The sequence below is a fragment of the Ursus americanus genome, chromosome X, assembly GCF_024610735.1.
Source record: "Ursus americanus isolate L20-20 chromosome X, mUrsAme1.1.p, whole genome shotgun sequence".
NCBI classification, from domain to species: Eukaryota; Metazoa; Chordata; class Mammalia; order Carnivora; family Ursidae; genus Ursus; species Ursus americanus.
The window spans coordinates 27,394,935-27,422,752 of record NC_142164.1 but is presented as its reverse complement, the minus strand read 5'-3'; the positions used below and the strand labels follow the sequence as shown (position 1 = coordinate 27,422,752).

Here is a 27,818-nt window from a genome sequence, read left to right as displayed (position 1 = left end):
GGTTGAGATGTGAGAGGAAATAAAAATTATACATATCAATTACAATAAAGTCATAGGCAAAACATTGCTTGGTCAGTGTGGGATGATCACGAGGAAATTTACTTGAACTGCAACATTCAGAACAAGAAGGGGTAGCTCATAAGAGTCCCCTTGCCCTTTGGATGGGAGTGTTCATATTTGAATGACCTGGAAAGTTATTATTTCCTTTCATCATGAAATATTTTCTATGCTTCCCAACTGCTGTCTTTTAATTGATAGATATCCATGAGGTATGTCAATTCTCAATAACTTATAAATTCATCTTGGCTTAGGAGTCTTCTCTGTAGGAGACTGTGTATATTGTCTCCTGTCCATTAGCTATTTATCTTTTTTTGTTAATCTCAGGGGGCAATTTTATTTTCTCCATTTCTTCTTGGGTGGCTAGATGTCTCAATTCAGCATTGTCACACTGGTATCAAACATGTCTTTCCTCACAGATTTGTTGGCAAGGCCAAATGAAATTGTGTGAAATATTTGTGTAGTTTTTAGTCTGGCAATAATAGGTACTCAGTAAATAAATAAATGAATATTGTTCAATTAACACTTAAAAAAAAAAAAACCAGGAAGAAGACAGGTACTAATGGAGCCCATTGTTTTCTTTTTGAGGGCTTTTTTGTTTTTTGAATGCCTTATTGTTTAATGGTTCTAGTTTCTTCCCAGTGAATTAAACTTAAAGCTTCCATAATAATTAATTTTTCCTGTATCTCATTTCTAGTATATTATCACTGGACAAATCCTTTCGATTGCCTCCCTAGAATATCTTACTTATCTTTATTTTTTTCCTATCCCTTTGCCAGTAATCTAGTTCTGACCTTCATTTCTCGTTCCCATAGCAATTTGCAGCCGGGGCGGCTGGGTGGCTAAGTCAGGTAAACATCCCATTCTTGATTTAGCTGTCATGATCTCAGAGTGGTGAGAATGAGTCTCCTGTTGTCTCCACGCTCTGTGTGGAGACTTCTTAAGACACTCTCTCACCCTCTCCCTCTGCCCCTCCCCCCTTACAAAAACTAAAGAAATAAAATAGCAATTTATACCTAAATAGTGATCTCCTTCCGTCCCGTCTGAACTATATTCTGCTGCCTGATTGTTCATGTGATACTCTCCCTTCATTGCTTAGAAATAGACAATGTCTCCTTGGGTTGTAAAGTCCTTACTTCTGATCATTGTATCTTCGGATCTCCTTAGGGAGGCTTGAATCTAGGTTTTCAGTCTCGTGAATATCTGCTCTAACAAATTGGAAGATTCACCAAAAGTGAGCTATTTACATTTTCCCATAAATTCCTTGTCATTTCCAGCTTAATACATGTGGTCTTCTTCCCACTTGTAATGTTCTTATCTCCTATCATAATGTATCTAAGTTCTTCCTTTTTGGGGTGCCTGGGTGGCTCAGTCAGTTAAGCATCTGCCTTTTGCTCAGGTCATGATCCTGGGGTCCTGGGATTGAACCCTGCATTGGGCTCTCTGCTCCATGGGGAGACTGCTTCTCCCTCTCCTTCTGCCTGCCACTTTCTCTGCTGTGCCCTCTCTCTCTATGTTAAATAAATAAATATAAATAATCTTAAAAAATAATAAATTCATCTTATTTGTCAAGATCCACGTTAAATGCCACCAGCCATCCTTGATTTTCACAACACAAAGCAATCTTTCCATTCTCATTGCTATGACATTTCCTCATTTTGCATGATATTTTCTACTTTATAGTGCCATAAATATGTGAAGGATCTCAATCATCCTGTCAATTCCTTAAGGTTAGAATCTATGTCAGCTAACGTTTTTCAGTCCTCCAACACAGAACTCATAGTAAATACTAATTTGATGTTAATTATATGCATGCATTAAATTTTATCTCAAGTATGTCCTTATACCTTGATTTCTGCTGTTCTAATATTAAATAGTCATTAACATAGTCGTATGGAAAAATAATATAGTTAGAATGTAGAATATAGTTAGTTAATATCTTTCCTCTTTTTTTCTTTTAAATTTCTTGCAATAAGCTTAAGGCAAAGACAAGAATGCACATAGTTCTTGATTGAACTCTCAGATGAATACTTGAAGATCCAGAACTTTTGCTTTTGATTAAAAAAATCCATATGTCTTTTGTAAAATACATTTGGTGGTAAAGTTGACATGTGTTTATGGAAAAGAAAACCATGCTTATATTCTTCCCTTAAGGGTCATTCCACCCTTGCATGGAAGTAGGCCACATTGGCACCTCGAGGCAGAGCGAAATATACAGAAAAAGTCTTTGAAGTCACGAAACCTATTGGACACTAACATGAAATCAGAATTATGTGATATAAACAATAGACGGGATGCTGTTGACAGGATATATGGATTTCTTTTGAAAATCGGGTCTCTTTATCAAAAGCAAAAATAACAAACATGCGTTCTGTAGAACATCTAACTTAGATTAAAACTGTCAGTGTAGGCAGATACCAAGTATAATTTATCCTTATATGAAATGACAAGTTTCTTTCCTGTGAGATCATTGACATTCCCATACAGTTTGATCACATATCAGAATAATTCACTACATTAGTTATATTTTCCAAATTTTATAGTATATTGAGCTTGTTCTTTTTACAAAACTGTTTGGGTGCTGTTGGACAGTTAAAAGATAGATGGGATGTGATCCCACTCCTACAGTCTACTGACAGCCAAAACTGTCATGCAGGTGTCATAACAGGATACATGATGGGATAGAGGTGAGTGGGGGAAATTTTTACATGGTCACTATAGTGTGCAAATATTGTTCTGATCCATATATCAGATTTATGTTTGATTTCACATTATATTACACAGATATGAAGCCTGTTGATCAAATATTTGTTTATGTTATGATTTTATCATTATAGATCTCGATGTAAATTGTTTTTCTTTTCTACATCCCCAGGACTTATTTATTTCATAACTGGAAGTTTGTACCTTTTGACTCCTTCAGCCATTTTACCTATCCCACCTATGGCAACCACCAATCTGTGCTCTGTATCCTTGAGTTTGTTTTTTGTTGTTGTTACTGTTAACTATAGATATGTGAGGTCATACGGTATTTTTCTTTTTCTACCTGACTTCTTTCACTTGGTCAGTGCCCTCAAGTTCCATCCATTTTGACACAAATCACAGGATTTCATTGCTTCTTATGGTTGAGTAATATACAATTATAATAAATATATGTGAATGACCATTTGAGTACTTTAAGCTCACCTGGCTCAGACCTGCCTTTAATCCTTTAAAATGTAGACAGATATGAATGCGTGAGTGCACACGGATGAACCAGGATCACATACATTTCAAAGGTCTGTATAATTATATATTTTCTTTATTCATTAATTTGTCCTCAGATACTTCATTTTCATCTGTTATTATAATGTTGCAATGATCATGGTGTTGCAGATATGGTTTTCAGATTGTGACTTCATTTCTTTTTGAAAAGTAGCTCAAGGTAGATCATATGATGATTCTCATTTCAGTTTTTTGAGGATTTCATACTGTTTTCTATCTTCCTGTGCCGATGTGCATTCCCACCAGTAGTGTACAAGGGTTCTTTTTTTTTTTTTTTTTTAGACATCTTCAGCTACACTTGCTATCTTTTGTCTTTTGGCTAAGAGCAATGTTAGAAGATGAGAAGTCTTATGGTTATTTTGATTTGGATTTCCCTCCTGGTTAGCCTTGTCGAGCACCTTTTCACATACAGCTTGGGTATTTGTATGTCTTCTTTGAAAAAATATCTATTTTAAGTGGATCTTTTTGTTACTGTGTTTTATACGTTCTTTATTTGTTTTAGCTAGTAACCTCTTATGAGATAGATGATTTGCCTCTCACATGTATCTTTAAGAATAAAGAATCTTTTATAATGTTTTACTTTAAAATCTGTATAAAAGTATTACTTGAGAATTAGAAGATACAACAAACTGAATAACCACTCCATCTCTGAGCAAACCTGCATCATTCATCTAACCTGCAAGCTGAATTATTTTAAATGCCAGTTTTATTGAGGTGCCTGGGGAGCCCAGTCGATTCAGTGTCTGCCTTTAGTTCAGGTCATGATCCCAGAGTTCCTGAGTCAAGACCTGCATCAGGCTCCTTGCTCCGTGGGGAGCCTGCTTCTCCCCCTCCCTCTGCTGCTCCCCCTGCTTGTGCTCTCTCACTCTCTCCGTGTCAAATAGACCAATAACATCTTTTAAAAAATACCGATTTTACTGGGGTATGTGTTTGCATCTATATTTTCCTGTATTTCTGTCTGTACGTGCACATGCAGGAATTATATCACTAGACATGTCCTCTTTTCTAACCTGATTTTCTATTTAAAAATATGTGGACTTTTAAAATTTTGACCAACAGATTATTGGTTTAGTATTCTCATTCCTGATTAGGAATATCTGATGCTGGATATGGAAATCCTTAGTCTTTTGCACAATGTTTAATTTTATTTTATTCAATATTCCCGTATTTTTGTGTGTGTGTCCTTGTAATTTTTAGATATTGCTTGTGCTTTTATTGTTATCAACCACATGGTTATTATCCTCATTATCACTAATGTTTATTGAATACTTATTACATGCCTGCTACTACCTAAAGATTCATGTGCATTCTCATTTAGTGTCTTCAGAAAAAACATTAATGTCGAAATGATTACCTTGTCTGCCTGCTGTAGAAGAGGAGGTGCTTTCTAGTTTCTAGGCTCAACCACTACTGATAGGGCTTATGGTATTGCAAGGAAGTAATGATTGTGGTCTTACTTCAAGACAAGTTGTTTTCAAAGTAAAAACATTAAGCATGGGTAAAAAAGTTACTTAGAAATGAAGAAAAGTACATTCCGTAATGATTTTAAGGATGTTCTGGAGGGGCACTTGTGTGGGTGCAGTTGGTTAAGTGTTTGAATCTTGGTTTCAGCTCAGGTCGTTAATCTCATGGTCTTGGGATCAAGCTAGGTGTTGGGCTCTGTGCTCAGCACGGAATCTGCTTGAGATTCTCTCTCCCTCCTCCTCTTCCGTTCGTGCTCTCAAAATAAATAAATAACCTTTAAAATAAAAAAGATGTTCTGGAAAGTTTAACGATAATAGTACAATATGAAGTAGATAAAACATAGGCCAAACCATATAGTTGCGAAGAACATCTTAGGTTTGAATCCTGGTTTTACCATAAGTTAACTGTATGACCTTAAAGAAACTACTTGACATCTGTATTGATGAATTTCCCCAGATGTAAAATGGGGAAAGTCAAAATACCTACCTCATGTTATTTTTATAAGGATTAAGTGAATTTTATCATGTAAAGCCCTTTGAAAGGTACCTGAAATATCACAAGGTCTCAAAGCTAATTACACTTTATGCTGATGGAATTACGACGTGAAGTAAAAGCAGAAACACTCATCCCAATAGATCACAGCCTATGAGACAACAAGGAGATAATAAATGTGTGTGTATGTTCTGAATAACACAATAACTTTGATATTACACATGTATTCAGTTTATATTTTTACAAACCTAGTTCTATTTATTTAATTTTAATGTTAGTACCTGAGGTATGAGGAACAGATTACCAAAGATGTCCATACTCTATTTCTTGGAAACATTATGATGCAGTATATCTTAAAAGTGACTTCAGATGTAATTAATTTATGGACCTTGAGAGAGGAAAATTATCCTGGATCATCCAGGTACGTGCAATCTGATTACATGAGGTCTGAAAAGAGGACAGCATTCTCTGGGTAGAGTAAGAAAAATGTGGTAAAAGCGCCAAAGACATATAGAATTTAGGAAAATTTTAAGTATGAGATTGACTTTACAGTGCCTTTGCTGATTTTGAGATAGATGGGTCCATAGGACGAGGCTGATGGTCAGCAGGGAAATGAGGACCTCAGGTTTACAAATGCCCGGAACTGGAATGTTGGCAGACAACAATCTAAATGAGGTTGGAAGCAAATTTTTCCTGGGGCCTCCGCTCCCAGTAGGAGCCAAGTCCACTGCTTTGATTTGATGCTGTGTGACCCTAAATGGAGTCCTATTTGATTAGATCCTGACCCATGGAAACTGAGAGATAATAAATTAATGTTTTAAGCTGCTAAATTTGTGATATGTTGTTACACATCAAAAGAAAATATGGTCCCCTGATATTTTTATCAAAATTGAATAGATCACAAAGTAAATCTCAATGAATTCTCCAGAGTAAAAACAGCATAAATCAGCTTCTGTACCACAAATCAATAAAACTAGAAATAAATTTAAATTAAGATAAAGAATGCCCAATGGCTTGAAAATATTCATAATGATATACAAAACTCTGTCCTTAAATAAAGTTGGTCAAAGAGAAAAGCTAAACCTTGTTTAAGAATATTGAAAAACAATATTTTTGGATAATGAGAATGTTACATGCTTATAAATGTGGGATTGGAAAAATCTGTAGTGAAATGCATATTAAAATCCCGAATCATCTGCATGAGGGGTTCACAGAATGAATCAGTATCCTGACTCAAGGAAAGTAGAAAGACAATAGAAGAGGAATTAGATGTCAATACAATTGGATAAATAAATTTGAAAGGAGAGAAATGAACATTTATGAAGAAGTTGATTTTAAATAATAAGCCATACAAATGTTAAAGCTAATGATCTGATAATCAATAAATGAGGAAGGCTAAAAGAAGCATGCATTAAGAATAAAAGAGGAGAAAATAACCACAAGAAAAAGTGTTTTTTTTTTTTTTTTAAAGATTTTATTTATTCAACAGAGAGACAGCCAGCGAGAGAGGGAACACAAGCAGGGGGAGTGGGAGAGGAAGAAGCAGGCTCAAAGCGGAGGAGCCTGATGTGGGGCTCGATCCTACAACGCCGGGATCACGCCCTGAGCCGAAGGCAGACGCTTAACCGCTGTGCCACCCAGGCGCCCCCACAGGAAAAAGTTTAAAATCATATATTCTGTATCTTTTTTCTTATAAAATTTAAAACCAGGGTGAATATATGCAAATATTAATTTCCGAATTGGCTCAATAAGAGAGAAAGGCTTATGGAAACATTACCCATGGGCAGAAGTGAGAAAGCCACTAAAACTTATTAAGCCCATAGAGTTTCCCTGGAAAATTCTTTCACACATTCAAACAAAATATAGTTGTTATTGTTATTTATATTGTAGCAGACAATAGAGAAAGTAGGGAAATTCTTTTTCTGGAGCCAGCACTTTCTTAATAACAAAACATGATAGTTAAAAATAGAAAAGTATTGACAGTGTTTAAATTGAAAACAGGTGTGAACATCTGAAGTAGGTTTTTGATAAACAGAATTTAAGAGTATAATAATTAATAAAAGAACTTAAACAAGTAGACTTTATTCTAGTAATAGAAGACAGTTTAATATTATATAATCTGATGATATTTATGATAGTAATAACTGATACAAAAAATAAAAATAAAGTATACATTCATTTGTACAGATGTGAAAAATCATAAAATTCAGTAACTATTATACATAAAAAATATAACAAAATACTAATAGATTCCTCATTAATGTAGTAGCCAGCATCATTTTTTAATTGAAGTATGTTTAAGATACAGTGTTCTATTAGTTTTATTACCCAGTGCTCATCTCATTGAGTACACTCTTAATCCCCTTTATCTATTCTTTTGTTTCTGACTTACTTTATTTTTTTAAATTTTCACATATGAGTGATATCGTATGGTATTTGTCTTTATTTGTGTGAATTATTTCACTTAGCATCATACCCTCCAGGTCCATCCATGTTCTTGTAAATGACAGGATCTCATTCCCTTTTCTGGCTGGGTAATATGCCATTGTCTGTGTGTATTCGTGCATCCATCCATACATGTATATGAGTTCTTTATCCATTCATTTGGAACTGTACACCTGTGTCACTTCCACATCATTGCCTTTCTAAATACTGCAATAAACATAAGGGTGTGTATACTTTTTTTAAAGTAGTGTTATCATTTTCTTTGTATAGATTCCCAGGAGTGGCATTACTGGATCATATCATAAATCAGTTATTATTTATTGAAGGAACCTCCATCCTCTTTTCTTTCTTTTTGTTTTCATTACATTTCTATTTAATTTCTAGTCAGTTAACATACAGTCTAATATATGCAGTATAGTGATTGAACACTAACATACAGCACCCTGTGCTGATCATTCCAACTGCACTCCTTAGTACCCATAAACTGTTTCACCCATCCCCACACCCACTGCCCCTATGGTAACCATCATTTTGTTCTCTACAGTTAGAGTCTCTTCCTTGGTTTGTCTCCCTGTCTCCTTTTTCTCTCTTTGCTCTTTTGTTTATTTTCCACAAAAGAGTGAAATCATATGGTATTTGTCTTTCTTTGCCTTATTTCACTTAGCATAACACTCTAGTTCCATCCATGTCATTACAAATGGCAAGATTTCATTCTTTTTTATGGCTGAGTAATATTCCATTGTTTACATGTAACATATCTTCTTCCTCTTTTTTTTTTTTTTTCAGTATACCACATCTTCTTTATGTATTCATCAGTCAGTGAATATTTGGGCTCCTTCCATAGTTTGGCTGTTGTTGGTAATGCTGCTATAAACATCGTGGTACATGTACCCGTTCGAATCTGTATTTTGTATCATTTCAGGACATACCTAGTAGTGTAGTTTGTTGATCATAGGGTAGTTCTATTTTTAACTTTTTGAGGAACCTCCATATTCTTTTCCAGAGTGGTTCCACCAGTTTGCATTCCCACCAACAGTACAAAAGGGTTCCCCTTTCTCCACATCCTTGCCAACACTTGATTTTCCTAGTGTTGATATTAGCTGTTCTGATAGGTGTGAGGCAGTTTCTAATATTGGTTTTGATTTGTATTTCACTGACAATGAGTGATGTTCAGCATCTTTTCATGTGTCTGTTAGCCATCTGTATGTCTTCTTTGGAAAAATGCCTGTCCATGTCTTCTCCCCATTTTTTATTGGATTATTTCTTTTTTGCATATTCAGTTTTATGAGTTGCTTTTATATTTTGGATAGTAACCCCTTGTCAGTTATGTCATTTGCAAGTTCTGAAGGTTGCCTTTTAGTTTTTTGGTTGTTTCCTTTGCTGTGCAGAAGGTTTTTTATCTTGATAAAGTCTTAGTAGTTTATTTTTGCTTTTGTCTTTCTTGCCTTAGGAGACATAAATTTAGTAAGAAGTAGCTTTGGCCGAGGTAAAAGAGGTTAATGCCTGTGTTCTCCTCTAGGATTTTGGTGCTTTCCTGTTTTACATTTCGGTCTTTCATCCATTTGGAATTTATTTTTGTGCATTGTGTAATAAAGTTGTCCAGTTTCATTCTTCTGTGTGTGTCACTGTCCAGTTTTCCCAACACCATCTGCTGAGGAGACTTTTTTCCATTTCTTTGTGTTGTCTTCAATTTCTTTCATCAATTTTTTAAGACTTTTCAGAGTACAAGTCATTCACTTCTTTATTTAAGTTTATTCCTGTGTATTTTATTAATTTTTGGTAGAATCATAAATGGGATAGTTTTCTTAAATTCTCTCTCTGATGCTTTATTATTGATTTATCGAAATGCAACAGATTTCTGTATGTTGATTTTGTATTCTGTGACTTTACTGAATTTACACCCATCAGTTCTATCAAGTTTTTGGTGGAGTCGTTTGGGTTTGTTGTATAGAGTATCACATCATCTGCAAATAGTGGAAGTTGGACTTCTTTCTTGCTGATTTGGATGATTTTCTTTTCTTTTTGTTGTCTCATTGCTGAGGCTAGGACTTCCAGTGCTATGTTAAATAAAAGTGGAGAGAGTAGACATCCCTGTCTTGCTGTTGACCTGTTATTCCCCTTTAAATATATTAGCTGTGGGTTTTTCATATTTGGCCTCTATCGTGTTGAGGTATGTTCCCTCTATCCCAACTTTGCTAAGGATTTTTATAATTAATTGATGTTGTATTATGTCAAATACTTTCCTGCGTCTATTGAGAGGTACATATGTTTCTCATCTTTTCTTTTATTAATGTGCTGTATGATGTTGATATGATTTGCGAATATTGAACCACCCTTGCAGCCCAGGAGTAAATCCCACTTGATAATGGTGAACGATTCTTTTAATTTTACTGTTGGATACGATTTGCCAGTACTTTGTTGAGAATATTTGCATTCCTATTCATCAGGGATATTTCCCTGTAGTTCTCTTTTTCGTTGGAGTCTTATCTGTTATTGGTATTAGTGTAATGCTGCCCTCCATTTCTATTGTTCAGAATAGTTTAGAGAAGAATAGATATTAACTTCCTTAAATGTTTGGTAGAACATACCTGTGAAGCTATCTGGCCCTCAATTTTTGTTTGTTGTGAGTTTTTTGATTACTGATTCAAATTTTTTTCTTATCAGATTAAATTTTATTGCTGGTTATTAGTCTGTTCAATTTTTCTATATTTTCCTCCTTAAGTTTTGGCAGTTTTTATGTTTCTAGGAATTTAACCATTTCCTCCAGGTTGTCCAATGTGTTGGCATGTAGTATTTCCTAATATTCTAATTGTTTGTATATCTGTGGTGGTTTTTGTTATTTCTCCTCTCTCACTTGTGATTTTATTTGGTTCCTTTCTCTTTTCTTTTTGATATGTCTGGCTAGAGGTATATCAATTGTATTAATTTTTTCAAAGAATCAGCTCCTGCTTTCATTGATCTGATCTACTATTTTTTAAATTTCTCTTGTTTTCTGCTCTAATTTTTATTATTTCCTATCTTGCACTGGCCTTAGGCTTTGTTTCTTGTTCTTTTTCTATCTCCTTTTGGTATTTTGTTAAAAATCTTTCCAGATTTTTTTCTTGTGGTTGACTTCTAATTTCATGGTGTTTGTGCTCAGAAAATATGCGTGGCATGATTTCAGTATTTTTGTATTTATTGAGGGCTGTTTTGTGACCTGATGTGTGAGTAATCTGGAGAATGTCCCATGTGAACTTGAAAGGAATGTGTCCTGTGGTGTTTTAGGATGAAATGTTCTGAATATATCTGTTATGTCTCTCTGCTCCAGTGTGTCATTCAAGGCCCTTGTTTCCTTCTTTTGTTTCTTTTTTAGAAGATCCGTTCATTGATATGAATGGGTGTTCAAGTCCCCTATATTGTGTTATTATCCATTAGTTCCTTTATGTTCATTATTAATTGTTTTATATAATTGGCATAAATATTTATAATTTAAAATTTTCTTGTTAGATTATCCTCTTTATGACTATACAATGCCCTTCTTTATCTGTTTTTACAGTCTTTTTTTTTAACCTCCATTTTGACTGATAATAGTAATGGTGTTTTCTTTTGACCTCCATTTGGATGATAAATATTTCTCCATCCCCTCATTTTTAATCTTCAGGTGTGTTTAGGGCTAAATGTAGTCTCTTGCAGGCAGCATATAGATGGGACTTATTTTTGTTTTGTTTTGTTTTCGAACGATTTTATTTATTTGTCAGAGAGCGCAAGCACAAGCATAAGCAGGGGGGAGCAGCAGGCAGAGGGAGAAGCAGAACCCCCGCTGAGCAGGGAGCTGAATGCAGAGCTCCATCTCAGGACCCTGGGATCATGATCTGAGCCAAAGGCAGACACTCAAGTGACTGAGCCACCCAGGCACCCACTGCCACAGTTTCTAATATGATTAGGGAAAAGACAATGATCTTGGACCTAACCAGTATTGTCTAAACCACTAAAATAAGAATATTTTTTTGGAAGTGGCATAATTACCATTATTTTCAGATCATTGTATATGTAGAATATCCAAGAGAGGCTGAAAAAATTAGTATGAGCAATATGAGAATTCAGTAAAGTATTTGTTTACTGGTTTGTAGTGTGAATTTTTACTACCAAGAAAGCATATTTTGAAGGCCTGAACCCCCAATGTGACTGTAGTTTGATTTAGGATTTAAAAATGTAATTAGAGTTATATAAGGTCATAATAATGGGGCTCTGATATGATAGGATTAATGTTCTTACTAGCAGAGACACTGAAGAGCTTGGATATGCTCTGTTTCTGTCATGTGCACCAATAAGTGGTCATGTCAACACACGGTGGGATGATGATGCCCTGTACGCCACCAGCAGAGGTCTTAGAATGAGCCCCACTTTACTAGCATCCTCATCATGGACTTCCTAGTCTCCAGAACTGGTTAGAAATTAAATTCTGTTGTTTTTGTGACCCAAGCTGTGGTACTTAATATGACATTCTGAGCTAATAGAGTCACCAGTTTTGGTAGACAATATCAGTAGGATTCTCATATTGTAGGTACGTGTTTGTATGTTGCATGTTTCCTCCTCCTTTATATATGTTACATATATGACTTTATAGCTCTCAAATAATTTATTACATACTTCTTAAATACACAATGTGTATTAGAGTAATACTGATGAAACTACTGAATAAAATCTGATTAGAAATTTTTATAGTTTGTCATTATGGTTTTATAAGTATTAAGTTCAATTAAAACCTGAAGGGATAGAGTTCCCCATTTACATACACGCATAATCTGATCTCATTCACAATAGCATCAAAAACATTAACAATACATGAAATTGGAAAAATGAATAGAACCTGTAGGAATAATCTGTAACACTTACCTAAAGTACAAATAAAATATATGTCCTTTTCTCAGATTTGAAATAGAACAACTCCCTGGCAGTTAACTACTACATAAATGCAATCTCAATCAATGTTTAAATAGTGTGCTTCTGTATCATGGAAAAAGTTTGCATGGATGAAAAAATATATTGTAATATACAGAGAACTTCAGAAAAGAGGAAGCAATAAAGGGCATTGCCTTACCACATATTAAAACTTTCTATAAATCTAAGGAGTAATTAAAGCATTGTGTGGTTGTCTTAGAAATAGAACAGCAACTTCCTCTATGTTGTTAGGTATATAAAAAATTAGGTATCCAATGAAATTTATCATCACAGTTCAACCATTTGTAATAATGATTAAGCCCTTTGAAGACCATTAAGAAGGAATTCAGAGTCCTGTTCTTATTGAAATTGGGTTATCCTACAGATGTGGACATATGGAAATAATGCAGATTTTAGTTATTATAAATTTTGATCACGGGGAAAAAGAGGAATTGTTGAACTGGAGCCCTAATTATGAGAGTGTCTCAGAAAGATGACTTAATATTGAATCCACTGAATTATTTAGGGCTCCGTAAAGAAATAAGACATAAAATGAATATTTCCTCAGAGCCTGGAGAAAACTTAACCTTTATATTCAAACATCACTAATTATGGGAATTGTAGGATGTAGTGGAAAGGAGTAAGTTGGATAATTAAACCACATCTCTCAAAAACCACCACAGAAATGAATTATTTGATTTTGTGTTAGGCTTTTGAATTTTTACTTTGTTGATTATTGGTTGAGTGTTCTCCATATCTCCAGGCTTGGTTTGAATAAATATTTTTCTGTTAGTATGTATTACCAGTGAGTGGCCCAGTATATTTAGAAGTCTTGAAATGGAACTCAGAAATTCAGACATGGGCCTTGTGTGCCAAATGACATTTTTCTAGTTGCAGCAGGAGTGTGTTATGTCTGTGTTTAGCTAATGTCTTCATTGATGACTTTGAAAAGAATTTAAGTGTATGTTAATTAATTTTGAAATGATAGTAAGAAAGAAAATGTTGTGAACATTATGATATTTCACACAATAACCTCTTCAAGGGGGGGGGTTAAGGATGCACGCAGATAAGAAAGCCAGATTTAACCTATCATGTAGACTCAGTCATGCAGGGAAAATGATCAAAAATAAGATATTTTCGTCTAGGGAGTGTACTAACTGGAAATCAGCCGTGCTGTGAGCATTTGGTAGTCACCAGAATAGAATTAGGCTAAATAAAATCTCAAGGAAGGAATGGAAAGATTCACACTGAAATTCCAGTTTTTCACTAGAATTTTTTTTTTTTAAACTTTGAAGTGTTTTGAAAAAGAGTTGATATTGGCCATGCTTAAAAGGTCACAGATTGTAGACATAGATATGGGTGATGAGTCAGCACTCCATATCTGTTACTGAAGTGGAGAAAAATCTCTATAGCATGAATGAAATTTATTCATTAAGGAAAACCTGACCAGTACTTCCACTTTTTAGAGAGTACTTTGGAAAAGGATAAATGATGAGAATAATTTGTGTTTTAGTGGGGGTTTCTGAAATATCATTTGTTTTAGAACTATCAGAAATGTTTTTTGAGATTCAGAATTCTGGGCACTACCTCTGACCTAATGAAACAGAGTGCTTTCATCTGGGTACCTGGCATATGCATTTTAAAAGTTGTGGGGGTTTTCCCCCCTCTTATGTAATAACTTTTGGGAGACACTGTTTTATGTTATCAGCTCTAAAATGTGATGGATAGTAATGTACAAAATAGTAACTGTATTTTAATATGGAATGCTTGTTCTGATGACTTAGAGTATAAGGGCCCAGATCATCAGGGACAGCCATCTGCACCCACAGAGAGAGAGGCATAGCACTATTGGAGTTAGTGCTAGGGCCTCACAAATGAGTGGCTGCATAATTCCATGGGCATCATTCACATGAATTACAATGTGAATGGAACCCCCAAAGATTTGGGTAGTAAAAAATTAAAAACTCTGAGTAATTATATACAGATTTTCCCATTTACTACTAGCTTGGTTGTATTCTGGAGAAGAGAATTGCATTCATTTATCTTACTCTATATTAAAAGCCTTATGTTTTCTTTGATCTATGGTCACTAGAATTTACAAATTTGATCTTAAAAATCCCTTGATCTTGAGATAGGGATGTCATTGGAAGTGTATACCCTGTTATAACATTATACAGTTACATCTTCATTCATTAATCATTCTTCTCAATTTTGGCGAATCACAGTTTTATAACCTGTAGAGTTGAGGGCCATATCCTGGGGTAAGAAAGATACAATTAAAATGTGTTGATTTCATTAAAGCCTTCCTGAAACTATCAGCTAGCTTTGTCTTTGTCATGATTACAACTGCAATGCTGTCATATTATGTATTTTAGTTTGTAAGGGAAAAAAAATTAGTGTTTGAGGATATAAGAAAATTTGCAGACAGCTTGATGAGCCATAGATTACGTTTAGAATATTTTCACTCAAATGCAATTTTTTTTGCACCTGCAAGCATATCGTAACCTTGAGATGAATCTTATGCACGAAATTAGAGGCCACGTGGAAAATTTACTTCTGAGAGTAGGTCATCAAAAAGAGCATGCTGAGTCCAGACGCCGAGGAAATTAGAACCTTTGTTTGTTCTCTCTTTGAGGACAATTGTGCCCTCTGTGAAAATTACACGGCCCCTCCTTACACTGTTTGAGGGGGAGAGAAACCCATTAACAAAACAAGTATGGGAGATATTGGAACACAAAATCAGGAGGAGGAGTTAGGAAAATAATTGAGTTTGAAAACTGCTGAGTCATTATGACTGATTGTATAACCCCAGGAAAGAGGAGGAGAGGCAAAATAAGTTACCTGAGTTGAGGTAGATGGTACTGGGTGAAGTAGTTCCTAACAAGTCACGGCTTCTTCCACAGGTTGCTCTTCTCCTGGAAAATCATCTCCTGGAAAGAATTATTTGACCCTACTACCCTTTGTAGATTCCTCATAGCCTTACTTCCTTTCATATCTAAACTTCTCTTTGTAATTTGACTTTCTATCCTCTCCATACATCCCTCCTTAACCCTGAACTTTAATCTGAAATTTCTTCCCACCATGGTACTGAATCTACAATCCTAGCACTCATCAGTACCCTATCAAAGCTATACTTCCAGGTTCCATATTCTTTCTCAGTCTATTTCTGCTTTTCTGACTATCTGCTGAATTTTCCATCTAAATGTAATAGCCACGATGAAAACAAAAACAGCAAAGACACCACTTATAACAGGATAGATTATATATTGAACCCTGTCATGCCCTGTTTCCAGTGCTTTACATGTACTAATTCGTTTCATTCTCTGAAGTCTATGAGGTAGGTACTTCTGTTAGCCTCATTGTAAAGATAAAGGTAACAAGGTTGGGGAAGATTCATAACTTCCCCCAAGGTCAAATAACCCGGTAAGTTTTAGAGCTATGAGCTGAACTTAGGTACTTTGACTTCTATGTGCTTCACTACTTGTAAGCTTACTTTCTGTATGCCTTGCAAGTTCAAATTCAGCATATCTTAACGTCACCTCTTAAATATTTATCCCTAATCCTAAATGAGGGTTTCACTTTTTCCACTTTATTGAAATCACCATTTCCCCAAATCCTTTTATCATCATCTTTGAGCAATGCTAATGGGAAATAAGGAGATTTCACCATTTTGATTTACCAGCGTATGAAAATTGTGATCAAAAACTTTATAACTTTTCCCACAACTATATGGTCAATTAATCCTTGACAAAGCAGGAAAGTACCCAATGGGAAAAAGACTGTCTCTTTAAGAAATAGTGTTGGGAAAACTGGACAGCAACCTGCAAAAGAATGAAACAGGATGACTTTCCTACACCCTAACACAAAAATAAATCCAAAATGGGTTAAAGACCTAAATTTGAGGCCTAGACCCATAAAACTCCTTAGAGAGCACGCAGTATTTTCTTTGACATCAGCCATAGCAATTTCCTTCTAGATATGTCTCCTGAGGCAAGGGAAACAAAAGCAGAAATAAACTATTGGGACTTCTTCAAAATAAAATGCTTCTGCACAGCAAAGGAATCAACAAAACTAAAAGGTGACCTATGGACTGGGAGAAGATATTTGCAAATGACACATCTGATAGAGGGTTAGTATCCAGAATACATGAAGAACTTATCAAACTCAATACCCCCCAAAACCACAAATAATCCAATTAAAAAATGGACAGAAGGGGCGCCTGGGTGGCACAGCGGTTAAGCGTCTGGCTTCGGCTCAGGGCGTGATCCCGGCGTTCCGGGATCGAGCCCCACATCAGGCTCCTCCACTATGAGCCTGCTTCTTCCTCTCCCATTCCCCCTGCTTGTGTTCCCTCTCTCACTGGCTGTCTCTATCTCTGTCGAATAAATAAATAAAATCTTAAAAAAAAAAAAATGGAGAGAAGGCATGAACAGACACTTTTCCAAAGAAGACATATAGATGGCCAACAGACACATGAAAGAATGCTCAACATCACTCGTCATCAGGGAAATGTAATTGAAAACTACAACGAGATACCACCTGACATCAGAATGGCTAAAATCAACAACATGAGAAATAGCAGGTGTTGGTGATTATGTGGAGAAAGGGGAACCCTCTTGTATTATTGGTGGGAATGCAAACTGGTACAGCCACTCTGGATAACAGTATGGAATTTCCTCAAAAAGTTAAAAATAGCATACCCCTTGATCCAGCAATTGTAATACTAAATATTTACCCAAGGAATACGAAAATACCAATTTTTAGGAATATATGTATTCCACTGTTTATAGCAGCATTTAGCGAAATTATGGAAACAACACAAATATCTATGTACTGATGAACAAGTAAAGAAGTCACACACAGACATATACCATGGAATATTACTCAGCCATAAAATAGAATGAAATGTTGCCATTTGTAAAGATGTGGATGGAGCTACAGGGTTATTATGCTCAGTGAAGTAAGTCAATCAGAGAAATACAAATACCTTTTGATTTCACTCATTTGTGGAATTTAAGAAACCAAACAAAAGAGCAAACAAAGGGGAAAAAAGAGAGGGGGGCGCAAACCAAGAAAGAGACTCTTATCTATAGAGAACCACCCTATGGTTACCAGATGTGTGGTGGGTAGAGGGGATGGGTAATAGTGATGGAGAGTAAAAAAAAAAAAAAAAAAAAATCAAAAACAAAAAAACTTCACACCTTTTTATGCTGAATCTGGGAGTTTGATATAATAACTTATACACAGGTGTGTCATAGGTTTTAAACAGTATAGATTTATGTTTTTAAATAGTATTCATTTATTTTAATGCTTTCCTGCAAATGTGAATTTCACATATTTTTTAATAGAAGTCTGAGAGTTTATTTTTTTAAATGGGTGCGACTAAATAGTAGAATATCTTGAATTTCACTTATTAGCCGGATGCGTTTTATTTGGTAAAAATGTTTTACCTGTGCTGTCCTATAGTGATTCCCTCCAGGTTCATCAGCTATGTAAACACTCTAGTAACTTGTATGAAGAAAAAGTTCCCAAACATCTTTTTACAGATACAAAGTTTCGTGATTGGATAGTGCTTCAAGTTTGAATTTCTAAAGACTAAACTAGATAGCAGATTGAATGTTGGGATGGAGAGTAGACACAGATAAGAAAATGAAAATACTAGTAATTTATATGGAATATTATTTTAATCATCCATATATTTTTTTCTTACCATGCTTGGAAACACATCTGTCTTTGGCATAGGGTAGATCAACCATCTCTGTAGTTGGATGAGATTTTCATTTTTGTACAGACTGTTTGGTGTTACATAGACTTAGACAACCTTAATAATTTAACATCCTGTACCGAGCAAGGCATCAAACAGTGGCGTGTACAGGGCTGGTATTTAAAAGATTGGCTTAGTTCTACCCTTGAATATATCTGAATTCCAAAATAGAGGTAGTTTACAGAATATCAGTGGTTTGAAAATTACCACAAATTCTGGCAGTGGTCCTTTTCTCTTGCAAAGGGAATTTAAGTAATTTTGGCCAATAGCTCAACACTTCACACTCTTTCTGAGCCCGCCTTTTTGACTTTGTACAGTAATGGAGTCCTTTCTTTCCTTCTCGTCTAAAACTGACCTATGTGCTTCAGAATCAAAATAGAATGTGAAGACAAAGTCTGACATAAAGAGGAACAATAGCTTTAATGCTTTTCTGGGCAAGGGAGGCTGCAGGGGTCTATGTCCTTCAAAAACTGCAAGCCCATCTGAAGGTGTTGGGGGGTTTTCTAGAGAAATACAGGATCTAACGGGTTTTGACCGGAAACGTGTATGTACTACTAGCCTCCTTATTCTTGTTTTTTGGGTGGTACAGGGTTCCTGAAACAAAAGGCTAGCAATGGAGGAAGGGAAGTTCGAGGGAGAGAAAAAAGGTTACTTTAAAATTTAGCTTCGTTGGAACAGTGCAGCCATTTGATATTTGTTTGACTATTCTTGGAAGCTTTTTTTTTTTTTTTTTTTCTTTTTCTTTCCTAACAAGGTAGGTCCCTGCCTCCTTCTCCAATACCCAGAACTAGGCTTCTGTTTCTCCCTCCACTTGATCCTTTGCCCAAGACCTTTGAAATTACGTTCTTCAATTTTCTTTATCATTGTATATTCCAAGAGACTAGAATCCAGACTCAGAATTTTATTTCCCATGTCTTGACCCTTGAAAAGTGTTACCTGATTTCTCTGGCATTTCCTGTTTATCTGCCTAGACTTCATGGCTTTCACATATGGCCATGAAGGTCAACACTGCAACTCCAGGCGATGCCATTGGTGAAGAATCTGATGTCAGTATTGCCCCTGGAGTTCTATGGTGAGGCAGCCCGAAGTTGATCTTTACCTATTTTCTGCTGATAGACTTCCCTCCTTCTGTAACTGCCTTTGGTAACCCCTTGTTCCCCCCATGTCGTGGATATTTGCCTAATACTTCTTACCAGGTTGCCTTAACCTCAATTTTCTGCCTTTTTTGACCACCTATTATTAATTCCTGCTGTTTAAATACTACTGCCGGTGATTACAAATGCAATTTTTTTTTTAAAACATGGGAATTGCAGAGAAAAAAGTCACGTTGTTAGAATGACAAAATTGCAAAACTCAAGGGTATGTGAATTACCTAGTTGTCATGGTTCTGTTTTTTCACTCTGTTTATTTAATGTGTGTGTGTATACACACACACACACACACACACAGCACTTGTTGCTTAAAACATTTAGTTTTCTAAGCTCATTAATTTCAGTAAGCAGTCTATTCTGTATTTATACCATCATACCAGTGAAACAAATCTAGACTAATTCTTTGACAATTCAAATACATATACAATATTGGGAGGGTTTCTGCAGAGGTTCTGAGAATATAGCCTGAGAAGTAACTAGATTCTTTTACACAATTTCACATCAGCTTTTTGACTGATCAGGGTAGTCCACATGGATCGTTTATATTCTGTTTGGAAAATGAAAATTTTTTCAGGCTTCGTATGGTCATTTAAAAAATTATTTCAAAAGGAACATGAAGAGGAATACTAACAGTTGCCACAATAAAGCACATTATTCATGTGTTAGGTAAGTCAAATACTGTTCTATTGCAATTAACTCTTTTGGGAGAAATCTGGACATTTCCTTAAAGTGCGTAGGTAACCTTTTGTTCAATTTCACAAAATGAAATTTCCAAAGTATAGAGATTATTTGAAAAGAGCAAATTAGTAAGTTTAGTGATACAGTCACCCTGTTCTGTGAATGCTAGGATGTTTATAGCAGTGTGTCATGGACTTATTACAGTGCCTTTTCATTTCATTTTAAGTTGTAAGTTCAAAATATACTTAAGGGTTCTAAACCAAGTGCCTTTCTTCTCTCCCTTAGTTTGAAAACTCATTCTGTTTTCATTTTCATGAAATGTGGATATCATGCAGGAAAGAAGTAGGACCATCCTCCATATCTATAAAGAACGTGACAGAAGAGGTATCATTTTCCCACCTCACGTAAACTGCCTCATTGATGGAGTGTTTTTGGTTGTCTTATGTTTTTGCAGGGTACTGCTGATCAGTATTGGCTAAGAGCACAGATTCATAGTAATCACTGTACTCCAAGGCATATAATTTGAATATGTAATTCTTGATCCTGCTTAATATAAATGATAACCAATGCTGTCATATCTTTGTTTAAAGTTTATTAAGTGCAATGGAAATCACAAATATCTAAGATGTTTGCTGCTTCAGTGACTAGACTGAGCACTTTTTTCTCTCCAGCCTCTTTCCATCATTCCCCAAAGGCAGCTTTATTGTTTTAGCAAAATCTAGTTAGCTTCCTTCATTGGAGTTTATGACTTTAAGCTACAGCAATCTGAAGCAAATTTGGTAATATTGAAAAGTTCAGCATGAAGCTCTTTCCTTTACTCCTTGGCAACAAAGCAAGGTAGATTTACTATTTTTCCATGTGAAGAAACTTTATTCAGCGTATACCCTTTTTGTTTTAGTCAGTGAAATGACCAAACAATGCAATATTTAGTGCTCAAAGCTAGGGTTTTCTATATTTTATCCAATGGCCTTCAAAGGGGAGTACCCAAGCTGGTATCATAGAGCCTAATGGAAATTTTCTAGGTAGTCAGGTTAAGAAATCCAGATTTAAATCTAGAATAGATTGTTCAAATCAGAGATTACAAATTTAAATATTTGTCTTTAGGAACCAAGCAGGTAACATAAATTTGTAATTAGTCTAAATGTGGCATTTTCAGTAATGTTAGGGTCTGTTATGAACTGGAGATTGTATTCCACTTTTAGATAAATTCAAGTGAGCTTGTGACAGTGTTTTAATGGAGTTTACATCATATCTGTCCTCACATGGCAGCTTCTTACACGATGGTAATAAAAACCATGCTAGTAGGATATTAAAGCATATTAAAGCCTTTGAGAAGTATTATAGTCAATAAACTTGTTTAACCAAGAGTTTCTCAGATGTGACAACACGACCCTCCTTTCTCAATATCACTCTCCCGCCCCCTTTATGCATGTGCATCCAAGTGTGGGTGTTTGGCAAACACACAGTGTGTATTTGTTTCTTCTGGGATTTTAATTATTTTATGGGATGCAGTTTAGTAAATACTCTTCTTAGGCAAACCTACTTAAAGGGATCATAAGAAACCAAGCAGTCAATTTAATAAGGTTTACTCCTCTTAGATGCTGTGTAATAGTTCTTGATCTCTGACTATTCACATTGTGAAATGCTAAACATTTGAGCTGTCGGTCCTAATGTATCTCACAGCCAATTGAAAAGAGTGGCTTTCAATTTGAAATTAGTCATCATGCAAGGTGATAGTTTTGGCTTTATAATTTTTCTCATTAGTTAATATGATGTAGTCTATTGATTAAGGAACGGGCTAGGTTGTTACAATAAAAATGAGTCTGACACAGTGGTTCTAATAGAAGACAAATAATTTTCTCTCTCATAGAGTTGTCCACATCTGTCAGGGACAAATAGATTTGTCCTTAAGAAGATGACCCGGGGGGCTCCTGGGCGGCGCAGTCGGTTAAGCCTCTGATTCTTGGTTTCTGCTCAGGTTGTAATCTCAGGGTCCTGAGATCGAGCTTCCCTGTGGTCTCCGTGCTCAATGTGGAGTCCGCTTCTATTTCTCTCTCTCCCTCAGTCCCTCCCGCTTGTGTTCTCTCTCTCTCCAGAATACATAAATTAATCTTAATAAAAGAAAGATGACCCAGGACTTGCACACTGCATTTCTGACTGTATCCCATTGTTGAGAACTTAGTACCGTGCATATGCCTAAGTGTAGGGAGGCTTGGGAATACAGTTTCTACCTCGGTTGCCATGTTCCCGGCTGAAACTGAGAAGGAAAGAATGAATATTATTGGGACATTTAGGCAGCTCTCTTATACCCAGGAAACATTTATGGCCATGGTACAACGTAGTAGGTAAGAAGTTCAGTGAAAATTCAATGAACGTCTATTGAAAAAAAAATTGGTTGTTTTTTGAGCATAATATTATAGATATATACAAATACATTTACTGAATCAGAAAGACTGTATGATTTATCCTTCCCTTTTATATTGATAGCCACTTAATGAACTATTTGTGTATGTTTATTAAACACTAAATATTAGAAACGTTCTTTATATCAGGCACTGTACTGTGTATTGTAGGTTACATGATGAATAAATCATGGCTAGTGCCTTGGAAAAGGTCACAGTATAGTGAAGATATATGTTGTTGCACAATCCCAGCATTTTAGTCATAGTCATTTTTTTCTTGTTTCTAAAAGGAAAATAGTAAAATAACACAGAAATCTTTTGATAAGGAAGAAATTTTTTTTTGTTTAATTTTTATTTATTTGACAGAGAGAACAGAAGCACATGCAAGAGGAGGGCAGAGAGGGAAGAGCAGACTTCCCACTGATCAGGGAGCCCCATGCGGGCCTCAGTCCCAGGACCCTGGGATCATGACCTGAGCCAAAGACAGACTTTTACCGGACTGAGCCACCCAGGCGCCCCAGGGAAGAAATTTCTACTGTTGGTATGCAATTCTTGCTAAGTAAGTTCATGTTACCCGTTGTCCTTATATTAATTAATTATTCAGTTATAATATCTTATTAATTAATTGTTAATTTATTTTAATAATGCTTCTATTTCTCAAAACTCTACAAAGCAACGAAAATCTCAAGAAGACAGAACCTGTGATTTGTTAACAGAAGATATCTCTAGTAGTGCTTTGTGATAATACCACTTTTCACATTTCCATGGTCCTGTAGTGCAGAGTGGTATAGGATTTGGTTGGGAGTCAGGGAAACTCATTTTAGTCTTTTTTACTATCTTCTCAGTTTTATGAATTGTGTAATGGGGATAATGAAATTTCTTCCACATAATTCATACTCTGTGAGGTTCAGAGAAGTCAAGATATGTAAAAATACTTAATAATTCCTAGAGTAATGTTCAATTTATGTTTATTTCTGTGTCAAAACGTGGAGATTGATATCAGGACATTTGTTATCCTTATTGTAGCACTTTGGTTACAAATTCTATATAATTCTTGACTCCCTTTATAGTTTATATGCTAAGGGGTGGAGGGCAGTGGTAACAGATGTGAATTGATAGGTAGAGACTCTGTAGGCCATGTCAAGGAATTTGAAAATATTTCGAAGTGAAATCATAAGGTATTCAGTGGTTTGTAAGAAGGAAGTAGCATGATCTGTTTTCCCCTTTGGAAACATTTACTCTGGCTATTTTATGGAGAGTATTCTTTACCAGCAAAATTTAAAGGCAGGAAAAACACCAATGAGAGACTTTTACAGTGGTCCAAGCAAAAAAATAATTATGATAATAATAATATGGTGTTTTAGGTAAGGTGTTGGTTGTGGGAATGGAGAGGATACGACAGAGTTGGGAAATGTTGGAAATAGAGCTGTTGCAATTATGTAATTATGAGTCTGTAAGCAAAGTCTTTATTAATTTGTTAATAATAGAAACAATCTAGTATGAACAAGTGTTATGATTCTGATGCTAGGTCATTTGTCTTTGATCTGAGCTCAGCGGGGAGTCTGCTTCTCCCTCTGGCCCCTCTGACCCTCCTCCCTCTTGTGCTCTCTCTCTCTCCAATAAATAAATTAGAATCTTTATAACAAATAAAATTGTAAATATATATAGAAGTGTGATTTTATATAAAATATTTGCCAAAAGAATAATTGTAAAATTAAGTAGACTTGCATGAGTGCATATGGGAAAGCAAGGCCTTAAGGATGAAATCTATGTTTTTGTGTTGGGCTGTTGAATAGAAGGAACAATTTATGAAGCTACGTAAGACAGTAACAGGCTTGGGAAGAAGAATCGCAAGTTTTGTTTTGGATATGTTGAGTTTAAGATGCCTGTTTGATACTCTAGTCTGTGATGTTCTTAGTGAACAGTTAACAATATAAATGAGTTTAGGGAGGAGATTTTGGAAGGAGATAAAGATAAGGAACATGTGTTTTTAGTATGTGGTGAATGAGAAGCCTATTTCACTCCATTCCATTCCATTCCATTCCATTCCATTCCATTCCATTCCATTCCATTCCATTCCATTCCATCCTGTCCTATCCTGTCCTATCCTATCCTATCCTATCCTATCCTATCCTATCCTATCCAAATAGCCTTGTCTAGTAGGAAGTTGAATATGTTTTTTACTAAAGAGAGAGAACTTGGATATAGATTTTGGAGTCACTAGGGTATCCATGCCAATCGAAACCATTGGAGTGGAAACAATTTTACACCAGCCAAAAATGTAGTGGACATAGAAAAGAACAACCAGTACAGAGTCTTCAGGAACACCAGGAGATGAAAGAAGAAGGAAATCCCTGGTGAAAAAGGTGGGAGGAATACCAAGGGAAGAGAGTATTTTTAGTAGTAAGGATTTTTCAGCAATATCAAATGTTTTTGGTGGATCAAAAATGATAATGATTGAGAACTGGTTTGGGGTTTAATACAAGGAGCTCCTTGAGGTCTGTGGTGAGAAACGCTTGGGTGAATCAGTGGAGATAGAAACCCAATGATGTTGAGATAGGTACTGATTGTAGATTAGAAATGGGGACAGCAATTGAACATATTTCTTTTAAGAAGCTTGGCTATAACCTGGAGGAGAGAAATAAGAAAGCAGCTGGATGGGGATTAGGGAGTTATGTTTTTAAGAGAGGAGAAGTTGAACTTACTTAAATGCAAATGAAAAAGACCTAGGTCATGGACTTTGAAGATAAAAGAGAGAAAGGGGACAATCAATGTAATATGATTTCTTTTACATGAAAGGATACAAAGGATAAATGAAGATATTAATCTTAGAAGAGGTAACTCTGTTCTAATAAGAGCATAGAAGGAGATGATGGGTGCGTGTGAATGCCAGGGGACTAAAAAGCAAAAACGGTGATTAGAAGGGCACCTGCATGGCTCAGTCACTTGGGTGTCTGCTGTTGGCTCAGGTCATGATCCCCAGGTCCTGGGATTGAGTTCTGCCTCAGACTCCCTACTCACTGGGGAGCCTGCTTCTCCCTCTGCCTCTCCTCTCCGCTCGTGCTCTCTTTCTCTCTCTCTCTGAAATAAAAATCTTTAAAAAAGTAGTGATTGCAGGGTGCCTGGCTTGCTCAGTCGGTTAGATGTCTGCATTAAGCTCAGGTCATGATCTCCGGGTCCTGGGATCGAGCCCCGCATTGGGCTTCCTGCTTAGCAAGGAATCTGCTTCCCTCTCTCTCTCCCTCTGCCTCTCCTCATCGCTCATTCTCTTTCTTTCAAATACATAAATAAAATCTTTTTAAAAAATTAAAAAATAGTGATTGGAAAATAACAGAATCCCCATCTTATTGGTTTCTATTTTCGGTGAAGTGCGAGGCAAGTTCGCCTACTGAGTGAATGGTGTGATGTATTAGGGTCCATAATGAAAGAGATTGCAAGAGAGCAATAGTGAGGGGAAAAAGACAATCCTGTCTTGTGCCCTACTTTGTTTCTCTTTGATTACTTGAATGATCTTCGTTTTTATTTCCTTTTTTTTAGTGAAAGATACTTGAAACACAATATTGTGTATATATAAGGTATGAAGTATGTTGATCTAATACATGTAGATAATGTAATATGATTTACATTGTACTGGTAGCAAAATGTTTGTATCACATAATTAATATTTCTTTTTTTGTGATGAGAATAATGAAGACCTAGTCTCTTAGCCAGTTGGTGATTGTAATACTGTTGTTTGTAACGAGTATAGTGTACTTTGGATCTCTAGAATTTATTCATCTAATAGGTGCAAGTGTATATCTTTAAATAACATCTATTTTATTTCCCCACCCCCCTAGTCCCTGGTTTCAGTATTTTACTGTTTTCATAAGCTTGGCTTTTTTAGATTCCACGTATAAGTGATATTATACAGTATTTGTGTTTCTCTGTGTGACTTACCTTACTTGGCATGATGTCCCCTGGGTTCATCCATGTCTTCTTATATCTATGGTCGAAGAGCAATATCTCCCCAAAACCAGTAATAGCTATATTTTATTCTTTTTTTTTTTTTTTAAAGATTTTATTTATTTATTTGACAGAGAGAGAGATAGCCAGCCAGAGAGGGAACACAAGCAGGGGCAATGGGAGAGGAAGAAGCAGGCTTCCAGTGGAACAGGGAGCCGGATGTGGGGCTGGATCCCAGGACCCTGGGATCTCGCCCTGAGCCTAAGGCAGATACTTAATGACTCAGCCACCCAGGTACTCCTATATTTTATTCTTAAGGTTACATTGTCAGTTGTTTTTTTTTTGTTTGTTTGTTTATGACTAAGCTGTGAGAGGTTGCATCAGGGGCTTCTTACCAGATACCATTACTGTTAAGAAACCTTTCCTGAAGGGTTCTCCCCACCCCCTACCTCCATGCTACGAATAGTTTCTTAATCGATTATTTTCAAGTACTATATCTTAACAGGCCTGTGAAAGGCAATTTAATGCATTTGGAGCTCTGTAATTTTTTGCAGGTGACATTTTATCAACTACTGTAGTTGACTCTTTAACATTATTGGGTTTAGGGACACCAATCTCCCTGTCCCCACATATGCAGTTGAAAAATCTGTTTGTAATTTTTGGCACTGTAAAAACTTAACTACTAATAACTTACTGTTGACTGGAATCTTTACTGGTAACATAGACAGTTGATTAACCCATGTTTTGTTTCTTACTTGTATTATATACTGTAGGGGAGGAAGACCTTCTTTCTCTGCCCTAGGTTCCTTCAAAGGGGAGAAGTCCATTAGCAAGAAGGTGAAAGGAGGTATTTGGAAAAACAAATTTGCCCTATTATGCAGAGAAGATCCTTAGGTAAAGGGGTGTCTATGTTAATAGCAGTCTTCCTGTTGCAGGCTCCCCTTTCCAATGTAAATTGAGGACTTTGTGGGGAAGCCAGACAGCTTTTCCTGCTGTAGTGGCCCATCTTAGGGCAGCCTGTCCTGGGCCTCTATAGTGCTGTGTTCTTACAGTAAAGTAAGCCATAGAATAGAAAGTGTTGGGACTCCTGGGTGGCTCAGTCAGTTAATTGTCTGCCTTCAGCTCAGGTCTTGGTTTTACAGTCCTGGGATCAAATTTCGCGTGGGGGGTGGGGTGCGGCGTCCTTGCTCAGTGGGGAGCCTACTTCTCCCTCTGCCTGCCTCTCCCCCTGCTTCTGCC

General features: G+C 36.0%; 1 long non-coding RNA gene across 1 annotated transcript in view; it reads left to right on the top strand.

Moving 5' to 3' along the window:
- Positions 1-23,007: 23,007 nt before the first annotated feature.
- LOC123796542 (uncharacterized) overlaps positions 23,008-27,818 on the top strand; it is a 119,322-nt gene continuing 114,511 nt past the window's right edge. The window contains exon 1 of the long non-coding RNA XR_006780770.2: positions 23,008-23,196. This is a non-coding gene — a long non-coding RNA (uncharacterized LOC123796542). The remainder of the gene's footprint in view (positions 23,197-27,818) is intronic.